The sequence below is a fragment of the Argopecten irradians genome, chromosome 2, assembly GCF_041381155.1.
Source record: "Argopecten irradians isolate NY chromosome 2, Ai_NY, whole genome shotgun sequence".
NCBI classification, from domain to species: domain Eukaryota; kingdom Metazoa; phylum Mollusca; class Bivalvia; order Pectinida; family Pectinidae; genus Argopecten; species Argopecten irradians.
This window is the reverse complement of record NC_091135.1, coordinates 56,206,933-56,219,693: the sequence shown is the minus strand read 5'-3', so window position 1 is coordinate 56,219,693 and position 12,761 is coordinate 56,206,933.

Below are 12,761 nucleotides of genomic sequence, written 5' to 3'. Positions count from 1 at the left end.
TCATTATAGTCTCCCAGACACATTAAAATGTGTTACATGGATTATTTAACTACACGTGGCAGGATGGACAATATATATCATTACCAATTACTAAAATATGGAAAATTAATTTGAAAATTAACAATACTTATACCGTACTACTATCATAGCTTTTATTCACATCTACAAAAATACCATCATTTTTCTAATTAATAGAGACACCTTCTTCAATAATTGAATATTACAAATACCTATAAAGCCACCCATCTTATTAAGACTGGGATTAATTTAATAATACTGTGGGATATATTTAATACGTATATTTTTTTTTATTTCTTCGTGTTTACATACAAAAAGATAGTGAAATTCATCTCCGATATTTTCATTGCATAAATGGCATATTCTTTCAAGTTTCTCAATATTATGCCATCTTCCAGTCTCAATTGGAATTTTTAAATTTGATGTACGGAATTTAGTTATGTAAACTCTATTCATTTCCGATAATTTTATAAGATAATTTTCAAATCCAAATTCTTTTTTATATATTAGATAAGTCTGTCTCTTGAGGAGTTTTCCACACCTGAGAACCATTTTTGTATAAACTGATCTTGAAGGCGCTGTTTTATAAAAACTGTTAATCATTTGTATTTCATTGAGGAAGATATTTGACTGCCGGATTCGTCAAAAATATTTTTAATGAAAGATATCCATTAAAATGTGTATATTCCTTCGAAATGTAACTTCGAGATTAGTTTATAAAGTATGCTACTTAATTTATTTTCATTTTGTATAAGTCTATTCCAAAAACACAGCATTCTCAGTTTGATATTTACTTCGAGTGGGAATCTTCCCAGTTCCCCATACACCATAAAATAGTAGTCGAAGAACATGTACCATAAGTACACATGTACCAAAGTACGACTACACAACTGTGTGCTAATATTATACAATACTATTTATTTTATCTAATTCTTATCGGAACACATCGTCGTACCTAAATGAATAGTCAAAGACTCCAAAACCAAAAACTGTACTTCAGTAACTAGATAGAAAGTTTCTTTTTAATCTGTTAAAATCGTTCATATATCTGGGTTTAGTGTAGTAGAAAGTCGTATATTAGAACGTGAAACTTCTTTTTTATTTTGAAATATTACCATTTAGTCTTTATATAAAATATCTCATAATACGTTGACTTGTATTTTGAAATGAAAAGTTGTTAAATTCTGTTGGTAACTCGATTTGGTCCGCAGTCACTGAAATAAAACACACCATATTACAGTTTACGCGTGGCTTAACACGTGATGACCAGTACTGATAAGTTTGACAGGAACAGAAAGGTCATCATCATGGTTCACGCTGGGTGGATAGTTATTTCATGACGGGGAGGGGTGTGCGGTCTGTATACATGGGGCGGTGGCGTTTGTGTGACATGAGTGAGTCGAGGATGCAGACATTTCTTCGATATTTTTAGAAATTGATACTGATTAATACGTTCATAAAAATCACCAGAACTCAACTGTATGTAGTAAAAAAAATCTTTGTATTATTGCTCAATGATATGTCGAGCATTTAATTACGCCCCTAATTGTTTTCTAAAAAAGGTATTATTGTTCATAGACGGCACTGATTAAGATATACACTTAATTCATTAATATTAAAATATGATACTTATAGATAATACTTGTATATATGTTATCTGTAATTCGATGTATGGATAAGCAGTAATAAAATGCAAAGTTTGCAGAGGTATCACTATTTTAATTACTGATCAAATTAGGAACATAGTCTAAACCAGACTGACAGATGTTGTAATGGATTTGATGATCAGATTGATTTCTTTACGCAATGACGCGCAAGCGTGATATGGGTCTGATGAAATCCATTGTTAATCGTTGGAAGTTTCGAGTGGGATTGGCATTCGGGTGTCGACAGATCGGTGAGGGGTTGAAGGTTACCTGTGACCACATCAAAGGAACTCTGTGATTGGTGTTACAAAACGCCATTTATAGGGAAAATATATCAAAGTTTTTCAGGGATATAAAAAAAATATAAATCAACACGATCAATTTTATTGTCCTCTTCAGCTTTTCAACAGTTAACACAAGTGATGACGTCAGTTTGGTATTTCCTTCGATCTTCTCTTGTCCTACACTGTGATATCTGAAAAGAGAACCTCAGGTACATTTGTATACTATATTAATTGAATATCAATGATCTAGAACTACAGAAACGTCTTCAATCGCAGATCGAAGCCATGTATACAAGGTGTGTAGACAAGCTTTACAAATTGGAAATTGGTAAAAATTAACACGTGAACTTATGTCGTATAATTTCATTTATTTCAAGATTAATCCTATTCAGCTGATAAGTTCTGCATCATAACGTCAGCCTGGTATTTTCTTCGATCTTCTCTGGTCTTACGATATCTGAAACGAGAACCTCGAACAGCATTTAGTATCAACACAATTCACATCGGTACAAACAGTAATTCATATTTTACCGCTCGTATCGGAACTCTCCCGAAAAAAGGTTGAAAATGCATGTTTCGCCAGGTAGCAAGAATATTTAGAGAAAAATAAAGTAGTTTTAGTGCATGCATGACGTAAACATAAATATCACAGAGGTAGTCTACAATCGGATAGCTTGGCCCGTTCCACAAACCTAATGTTTACGTTCAATTTCATGAGTTTACTTTTTATTTTTTAGCCACTTTTATTCCATGTGCCGTTATGTGAAGTCTCAAATTGAGATGATATTACTTTTAAATAATTTGAATACATGATAGATAGACTACATTTAGATTTATGAATATAGCTAGATAGTAATTACTATAAATGCCGACCAGGACACATTGCGCACGGCTTCGAGAATCCTAAAATACTCGAAGTTTTGTTTTAAAATATGATAAAAAGTAACTATAAAATGACTCATTTAAATGTCATAAACTAAATTCCAAAATTTCTGACGAAAAGGTTAACCAAAATACATAATTTTGTGACTCTGAAAAATGACGAAATTCGGGATCTCGGCAGTACCGTACGTAATTTGGTCATAATCACACATCGTAAGGTGTTTTACCAAGTTAGACTTAGAAAACAGTAATCGCGCATATTAAAATGTCAGTATAATATTTGGGGAAACTTGGAATTTAATTTGTAGTTTCTGTCAATTTTGTAACTTCTGTCAATGTTTGTACGTAGGTCTAATGGCGACCGTGTTTTTTTCTCGTGGCGGTCGAAAATGGAGTATAAACAGAGTAAAATATATGAATACCAGATGTTTATATCTAAATATTTTTGTTAAATATATTAATTTTATTTACCTTTTTTATAAAAATAAAGCAATAGTTCTCGGATTGTCGTACTATTTATTACAATGAAATGAAAACAAACATCACAAGCGGCTGTGTTCCCTCTATGGTTATGTGTAGATATACAGAGTTGTACCTTTGAGCGCCCGGATGTACCTTTGCGTGACGTTATCACCATCTTTTCTGAAATCTCCTATATTAAGGGTTAACACTGAATAAAAAAGCACATAAGCTAATCCTGCCAAAACTTGTTAAAATTAAGTATTCTACCGTTATTCTAACAAATTCTGAATATTGGTGCTGGAAAACAAATCTTTCTTTGACACACAATCGGATAAAAATGTCAATTTATCATAAACCAATACATTTGTATATGTTTCTGTTGTCATACATACATAAATAAAGCATCGACTTGTTTTCATGTATATATGGTAATATCACAGGGATCTGAAATTTAGCTACATTTGATATATTTTATTTATGGACCCACCAGAGACCATTTATAGACGTTTAATAGGTTTAGATCAAAAATTAGAAACCTCTAAAATTGGTCTTAGGGCCCTTTGTTGGGTCCGTATAAAACTGTATTTATCAACAAAAGGAAGCGAATGTCTTACGTCCTACAAAGTATGTACTTTATCTTCAAATTCCGCCGTCAGCTGTCAACATAAAACTTGTTCGATGTCATACTTATAAATGATGGCAATTAGTACTTAAGGTTCCAATTTAAGTTTGGATCGATTCAAAGCTCACAAGGAAAGATCATCCCAATGTCTCCCGGGAAATATCGCGGCCTGTTTATTTATTAGTTTAAACAATACTTTTTACTCAAGTAAACTTCTTATAAGCAAGCATACACATACACATGGATTCAACGATTACAGAAATTTCCCAAGATGTTCTCAATGGGATGCAGAACCTGGAATGGAAATATTAATTTCTGATCAAAATCGTGATTTTTATTCATTCCTATAATTCATGTACATAGTTGTGTTTCTTAAACCGTTCTGGAATTCAAAATAAATAAAAGTAAGTAATTATTGTGTTTGTAATGCACTAAAACAGATTAACAATTAAAATGTTTCTGCAACATGAATTTTGACACGTGTAGTTCCACAAAATTTAAATGTTATAATTATCTGCAGTTTTTGCGTGATTTCAATGTAGATCTAATGTCGATACGTATAACCCCCCACCCCCATATACAATATATGAATCAAAATTTATGATAGAATATTACATGTCTACTTAATTACAGTAAAACTATTAAGTCTCTGGTTTAAATACTTGTAGATGACTTGTGTGCACATTCTAAAGATTACTATACATAACTTAACCACCCGCCCAGCTAATCCCGTACTTCGCTAAGATTTCAACAAATTTGCAACTCATAAAGAGAAATTTTTACGTCTACAAGCAACTTTCAATGTTAATGTTCCCTTTCAATATCTTTGTCTATAAAGTGTATACAATTATTGTCGGCTATTTTCTCGCTTCGTGCTCCTACTAGTGACGCCGAGAGGGAGAATTAAATATGTAGAAAAATGTTAATCGCTAAGATGAATACAAGTATGTGTTACTTTTTACTACAGTGTTTAGAAAGAATGCATAAATCATTGAAAAAAAAGTAAGAAATCTACACGAAAGTTTTACCCTCATTAAATATACATAATTATCCACCAGCTTCCGCATCCAGGTGAAATTGTACAGGGTTACGTTGTTCATCGCGGTTCTAACAATTACGCTTTCGTCCCGCATTGCTTAACATTTTATAAGAAAATGAAAGTTCATGACAATGCTATTTAATAATAAAAAAATATCAGAGAAACGTAGCAACAATCCCCAATCGCTGAAAAGACGTTTTTGAAAATCTGCAAGCATTGATAGTGATGAGCTGCGCTGCCTCGCAAAGGGTCGATTACGTCACGCACCAAATAAGTCTCGTTACCACAATACATGTCCTGACACCGAACTGCGGATATCTAGGTGTCCGGAAACTAATGACTCCGAGTGTCTTGAAAGGAGAACACACCTCATTTTATCGTGACACAAATTCTTTGATAGTAGAGTATAGTTTTCCTTTAGCTAGATGACTCTATGTCGCGGTACCATTTTTCAATAATCTTTGTTGAAGTTAAAAGTTAACGGCTTAAGTTAACAAGCCGATTCCAAACAGTACATACAAATTAATTGTAACGGCCTTCTAGCGTAGATAATAATACTTGACGAAAATAAAAGATCCACGACTGCTTGACCCGCGGGCAATTTTCACGGGTCGCTGCGCATGTTACATGTCCCTGCGCGGTAGCAAGTCGGATACAATGGAGTTTGTTTTGACAGTGATTTTAGCATGAACTTGAATATATATTTCACTTTTCATAACGTAGACAAAACGTACAATACAGTGTATTTAATTAAATAAATGCATGTCAGTTCACATCATGCGTATTGTAACTGTATTCAAGGGACGTGCATTTGATATTTATTTGTGTTTTCCCTGTACGATACGACATATCATATAGAATTATAGTAGATTTTGTAATGTTCATTTTGAATATATAGCACTTGTTCCAAAATATGCCTCAAATAATGTTGTGATATATATAAATCAGCCATTCAAGAAATGTACACTATTTCGTTAATCAAAACAGATTCCATAATATGCATAACTTCGACAAATAATTTTGTTAATCAGCCATACAAGAAATGTACACAATTTCGTTAATCAAAACAGATTACGTACGTTATCAGAAACATATCTATATATTAAATTTATAACGTAATAATCAATAAACTTGGAATACACAATATGTTAAAAAACATCAAATCTTTGTACAGTGTAGTTAAACTATGACCGATTCCAAGGATTTAAACGTCCTTGTCGATTCCAACACAACCCTAATATGTCAGGAATTTTATACATTAATAAGTTTATACAGTGAATGCAAACTTTGGAGAAATAGAACTGTAAATATAGTAACTGAAAACTATATATATTCCATGCTCAGTTGCACAGCACATGCGATACGGTAGCGATACAGTGACAGCGATACCGCCAGTCGACTAAATATTGGGAGCCGTGCTCTCGTTATGGGTGAGTGGTCAACACACTAGCGAAGCTCGCCCGCCGGCTCACTGCGCTGTCGCCGTAGGGGGTCAATGAGAACAATAGGCAGTGGTATTTCCACGAAAAAAATAACGCTTAAAAAAAAATAACGTTTCCAACGATACTCGTAACGTGGTCACGTTAAATATCACATGTTCTGTTGATGCTAACAAAGTTTCCCATAAAAATCACGTAACATTCTGGCAATAACATGGGAAACAAAATCATTAACAATCATTGCTGACACTAACACGTGAAATGAAATGAATAACAATGCAAAATAAATAATAACATCAGCCACTAAATATAACATCATTTAAAAAAGGCAAACGCATGCAAAGATAGAGATAACACAGCAGCAAAAATATAACGTGTGCTAGTAAATAATAACATGCTTTTAGTTAAAGATAACTAAAATTTTGATAATAACAGTAAAACAGATATAACCAACATAAGTATTTAAAAAATCACGAATGTGGTTAAAATAACAGTTTAAGAACGAAAATTAACAGAACAGGGCTACCAGTGCTTGCTACCGCGCAGGGACATGTAACATGCGCAGCGACCCGTGAAAAATGCCCGCGGGTCAAGCAGTCGTGGATCTTTTATTTTCGTCAAGTATTATTATCTACGCTAGAAGGCCGTTACCATTAATTTGTATGTACTGTTTGGAATCGGCTTGTTAACTTAAGCCATTCACTTTTAACTTCAACAAAGATTTTTTGAAAAATGGTACCATGACATAGAGTCATCTAGCTAAAGGAAAACTATACTCTACTATCAAAGAATATGTGTCACGATAAAATGAGGTGTGTTCTCCTTTCAGGACAGTCGGAGTCATTAGTTGCCGGACACCTAGATATCCGCATTTCGGTGTCAGGACATGTATTGTGGTAACGAGACTTATTTGGTGCGTGACGTAATCAACCCTATGCGAGGCAGCGCAGCTCATCACTATCAATGCTTGCATACGGCGCTCGACACACCTACTATAACTGATGTGCTATCACTTACATCGACGGTCACAGGAAAAGCCGATCAAAGATTTTTTTATGATTACTTTTGAGTGAAGTTAATCGTACAATAACGTTGGCTCTAATATAAATAACTAAAAGAGTGAAATTCGATGTTTCGAATACTTTAATTTATGCTCTAATAGCAGGTATCTTCCTGTAATTATGAAGGAAAATCCACACAGAAATAAAAGTTTCAGATTTTTTGTCGAGGAGTTCAGCAACGAATAAGCTTTAATTAGATAACATTTTCCTGTAGTCTGTATCTTTGATACATTGTGAATTGCAAAGTTTGTGACTGTAAAATGAAATTTTACGTTACAATTTAGGAAATCCTTGATTAGAGCATCAAGGATATGATGCTTGACATACGTACACACCAATGTTTGATCATTACAAACATTGTGTTGTGTGTGTTGCTAACCGAATAAATCGAGATACATTTATTGCAATACCGTAAAACGTTTCAACATGTGGTAGAAAGAATTTACTTATGATATTATAAAAGATCATATAATTGAGATATTAAAGTGTACACGGAATGGTTTGGTATATAAGGCTTGATAAATGTGTCATTGTATAAAATTTAGAATGGAGAAAGTACGAGTTTCATAGCGAATACGGTATTAGAGATAATGCGACTTTTCTCTAGAACACACCTGAAGCCCCAAGCCATTGACCCCGATTCGGGACTCCTGACCTGTGACGTCACGAGGACAACGGGACCTACTCTACTCGCATAAGATAGAGTGGCGATTTTCTGCGTCTGCAATTTAATATAAACTATCTGCTTGTAAATATCGATCTTTACAGACACAAATACATGTGTACATATCCGATACCTATTTAATATTATCCTCAATCACATATATGAGTTTGGAATACGCTTGAAAATAGGGATTTATACCATGCATATATTGATGTACCTGTCATAGATAAATGAACATTACTGTGCATCATAATTATACATTTTTGTTATGTTTGACACTCTTCTCTTATAATACCAAAATGTATCAAATAGCAAACAAATATTAAAAAAAAAATAGAAATAAGAAAAAAATACATTATTTTATAAAGAAGGGGCTTTTGTCCAGAGGGGCTTTTATGTTAAGGGGCTTTTGTCCGGAGGGGCTTTTGTCCTAGGGGCTTATGTCCGGGGGGGCTTTTGTCCTACACTCGTATCTTTGATACATTGTGAATTGCAAAGTTTGTGACTGTAAAATGAAATTTTACGTTACAATTTAAGAAATCCTTGATTAGAGCATCAAAGATATGATGCTTGACATACGTACACACCGATGTTTGATCATTACAAACATTGTGTTGTGTGTTGCTAACCGAATAAATCGAGATACATTTATTGCAATACCGTAAAACGTTTCAACATGTGGTAGAAAGAATTTACTTTTGATATTATAAAAGATCATGTAATTGAGATATTAAGCAAAACAAACTATTTTTTCAGACCGTGCGGTCGCTTTCAATTTTTAATCGATATACGAGTAGATACACCGATATTATAGATATATAATTAGCCATGCCTTTGGTTTGATGGTTATGTAAGCGCTACTTCCTTGGCTCCGGAAAAAATGCTTCAAACGTGGCGACAAGAGGCGACCTTGGGTGGAACTCGTGTGCAACGAAACAGAAAATAGAAGTATGTAGGCTTTGGCTAAAACTCAAGTGCTGTGAACCCCGGCGTCTCATAAAAACAATTCATATCTGGTCACTCTCTCGAGGAAGAAGCTGGGATAAACGAGTGGAATCCATGTTAAATATACGGAACTTGAACTCTCTATTAGAACCTACCCCTTGTTATATATCAGGTCTCAATAATGCAAAACTAGTATTCAAACAGGAGGATGTAACTAACTGGTATAGACAACAATGGGGACAACCTACGTCATCGGAAGTGATATCGGGCACACAAAAACAATGAAAAAACACCCGCTTCAAGATGAAAATCGGCTGAAATTATCACATAAAAGCAATGCATCTTCTAAATCTATCGTGCGTCAAAGACAGTGTGTTGTTAGAGACTCTGTGAAACTATTAGAAATCGTCAAACTAGCTCAAATAATGCAAACACCTCGACACAATATTTTTCGTCAGCAGGGATATTGGTCACATTTTTTCACAAACACGTTATAAGTTGTAAATAAACAAATTTTGCTGTCACAAAATTGTCCCGTTGACTAAGGTATAATATATGAATGTTGAAAGAAAATATTTCAATCGTTATATCTGCTAGTGGAGAAACATAGACGGTGCTTTATTAGAAATTATAAAAGGGATATTGGTCACACTTAGAACTTTAGGGGTAACGGTCACATCCCAAGTATCTAAAACTGAATATAACAGCATTGTACATGTAGTCGTTATTTAAGCAGCATAAAAGCAATGCATCTTCTAAACCTATTGTGCGTCAAAGACAGTGTATTGTTAGAGACTCTGTGAAATTATTAGATGTTGTCAAACTAGCTCAGATAATGCAAACACCTCGACACAATATTTTTCGACAGCAGGGATATCGGTCACATTTTATTCAATAAAACGTAACAAGCTGTAAAAAAATAAATTTTGCTGCCACAAAACCGTCCCGTTTACTAATATGTAATATATGACTATTGAAAGAAAATATTTCATTCATTATATCTTCTAGTGGAGAAACATAGACGGTGCTTAATTAGAAATTATGAAAGTGATATCGGTCACACTTAGAACTTTAGGGGTAACGGTCACATCCAAAGTTACGAAAACTGAATATTACAGCATTGTACATGTAGTCGTTATTTACGCATTCATGCAACTCCATTAGAAAAGCGCCAATACACTTTTATTGAATTTATCTGATCTTGAAAGATGACTTTTTAACCGATTATCAGCAAATGGTTGGCGAGCTATAAAAAACCTTTCCCCCATTGTCATCCATCCGTCTTTTGTTTCTGTTATTTCTCTGAAAGTACTGGAGGGGTTTCATATGTAGATCCAGTTATGTATAAAATATTTCGGGATCAATCAGAAATCGAGATGGGGAAACAAGAAAACATCATTTGTTTTGATACAAATACATGTATTTGCCAGAGAGTATTAAGGATCTATTTTAAATTCCATGTTTAGAAAGTCATCTTTCTTGATTCTAATAGTTGAACTTGCTGCTATGGTTCAAATTCCACATGTGAGCATAGTTATGCATATTTCATTTTGGGACCGATCCATTGACACAATGGCCAACTGGTAGTCATCTTTGGTTTTCATATAGGAGTTATTATCCATATTGATGTACTTAAATATATTGAATTTTATAAGTACTATCTCTCTCTTTACCATTGTTGTGCATAATGCACCAATTAAAGCGTGGTAGTCGACAACTTGAAGTTCGTTGCCATGTAGACATACAATTATCAAATATCTTGTTTGATATAGATATTTTGATATTCATTTATGTCATAGGGTTGTATTTATTAATGCTCATTTTTGGGACAGATAATATTACAAAATAATGAATATTTGGCTATCTTGGAAATTTTTGACTACCACGGTGCTTAATAGCATTCATATACATGTAGATATATTTACTTTTTCACTGCAACCCCACTATTTATACTTACCAAGTGCATTTGACATTCAGGGGTGCATGATCTGCTATAGTTGTTTCGTCCGACGATATTGCTTTTTTCCTTAGATATGCAAATATCTTTAAATGTTATCATACAATTGTTATCAAATGAAAATGCGTCCAGTTGAAAATTAGGGGAGCATAAATGCCAACTGGACATCGGCTAATTCAACATGAAGCGCTAAAGATATTGGACCCACATATCAAATTGACTAATTTATCCAATGGTAGACGTCACGATATTTCCTGGGCCTCTTTTTATCGACTGATTTGCTTTTATAATTTGTTTACGTATGATCATTTGTGATATTGTTTTTAAGATATATTCTATTTACCTTTTCAATCGTTATTGTGTGTTTATTTGTATAAAGCAAATTATTGAGTTGAAAATCTGTGGAGAAACTATCAGTGAACTGTTATGTAGAGCTGTACAAACGCTATCAGCTAAAAACCCTCAGTGATCCTGTCTATCATGTATTCATGTATCTCTGTTGCTTATAGATCAGTGTGGTTTTCCTTTTGTTTACATCGGATGCCTTTACATCTTTAAGTTTTATGTAGTTTCGTGTATATTGTCACTGCGGAAGTTTTTAAATTATAATTACTTTAACACAGAAACGTACTTCAAAATAGTACAATGGTACTACATGGAGATGTAATTTGTCTTGGTAAGGGTTGCCCCAGTTCCACTTTGCTTCAGCAAGCATTCCACGCAAAGGCAATGCAAGAACAAATGGGTATGTACAAATACATGTATAGACAAAAACAAAACAATATACATTGTACGAATTACCAAAGTATTCAGCAAAAAAATAGTTACGATAATAGTTAATGATGTTTCATGTATCTCGGTAGTATTTCCTCTTGAATGATTAGATAAGGAAAACAAAGCTGCAATATTTCAGCAATCTTTACGAAGCGACAAACCATTTCAAAAACTTTGGATTTGACCGTTACCATGTGAACGACATTCTTTTCAAAAACAACAAAACGCCAATTATACAGGTACGTCACTTATGAAGCAGATGAAATGAACTATAGTTACTACTTGAAATATAAGGTAATTTATATCAGTAAATAACAATAAAGTTACGAAATTTACACTTGACATATTTTCAGTGAATAAATTGTGACCGATAGCCACGCTGTCGAAACAAAAAACGGACGGATGACGAGCAATGGACGAAAGGCGATTTCAATAGCTCGCCAACCATTTGCTGATAGTGGGTTAAAAGTCGTCTTTCAAGATCAGATAAATTCAATAAAGGTATTTTTTGCGGCGTATCCACTGGAGTCGCATGCTGCTTAAATAACGACTACATGTACAATGCTGTTATATTCAGTTTTAGTTACTTTGGATGTGACCGTTACCCCTAAAGTTCTAAGTGTGACCAATATCCCTTTTATAATTTCTAATAAAGCACCGTCTATGTTTCTCCACTAGCAGATATAACGATTGAAATATTTTCTTTCAACATTCATATATTATACCTTAGTCAACGGGACAATTTTGTGACAGCAAAATTTGTTTATTTACAACTTATAACGTGTTTGTGAAAAAATGTGACCAATATCCCTGCTGACGAAAAATATTGTGTCGAGGTGTTTGCATTATTTGAGCTAGTTTGACGATTTCTAATAGTTTCACAGAGTCTCTAACAACACACTGTCTTTGACGCACGATAGATTTAGAAGATGCATTGCTTTTATGTGATAATTTCAGCCGATTTTCAT